The sequence below is a fragment of the Tupaia chinensis genome, unplaced genomic scaffold (genome assembly GCF_000334495.1).
Source record: "Tupaia chinensis unplaced genomic scaffold, TupChi_1.0 Scaffold138725_1, whole genome shotgun sequence".
Taxonomy (NCBI): Eukaryota; Metazoa; Chordata; class Mammalia; order Scandentia; family Tupaiidae; genus Tupaia; species Tupaia belangeri.
Genome location: NW_006198617.1, coordinates 728,618 through 729,238, shown reverse-complemented (window position 1 = coordinate 729,238; position 621 = coordinate 728,618). Strand labels below are relative to the sequence as shown.

The 621-nt window shown below is 65.2% G+C and overlaps 1 protein-coding gene across 1 annotated transcript in view; it reads right to left on the bottom strand.

The window, feature by feature from the left end:
* The window catches only part of USP22 (ubiquitin specific peptidase 22), a gene marked incomplete at its 5' end in the record, with an annotated part of 62,342 nt that overhangs the window by 17,154 nt on the left and 44,567 nt on the right, over positions 1 to 621 (bottom strand).

The window sequence follows — 621 nt, the reverse complement described above, 5'->3', positions numbered from 1 at the left end:
GGGGCTGGGCCAGGGCTGGCCGTCCTCTCCTGAAAGGGCCAGTGAGTGCCCCGGCTCTGCGGGCCAGCTGGGCTCCAACCACTCAGGGCACAAGCGGCCACTGATGACACGTGGGTGTGGGCATGTCCGGGCAAAGTTTTCCGCCTAAACGGCACATCTGCCGGCCCCTGGGCGAGACACCTGAAGCACACCTGGGCCCAGAAGGCAGGGGCCGGCCTCATCACTCAGTGGGTACCCGCGTCACTGCAGCTCTGACACCCGGCCTGGCTCGCCGAAGCCCCAGCCCAAGTGCGTCTCTACCCTGAGGCTGAGCTCTGTCGTGTTCTAACTGTGCTGGGGGACACAGCTGGGCAAGCTTGCTGGGGTGCAGCCTACGACCAGATCAGTAACGGTCGCTGTGACAGCGGAGGCCTTTGGGGAAACCCACCCGGGAGGGTCTGGCCACAGAGATGGGGAGTGGCAGGGGCATGTCTGCACACTGACCCATGAAGCAGGAGGGCGGAGGGCAGAGGGAGGCATGCAGCCGCCAGCGTTTACAGACAGATGTCATCCACCAGCAAACTGCCACGCCCCGGTCAAGGGCCCTCTGTGGTCCCCAGCCAGCACCAAGCCTCCAACAAC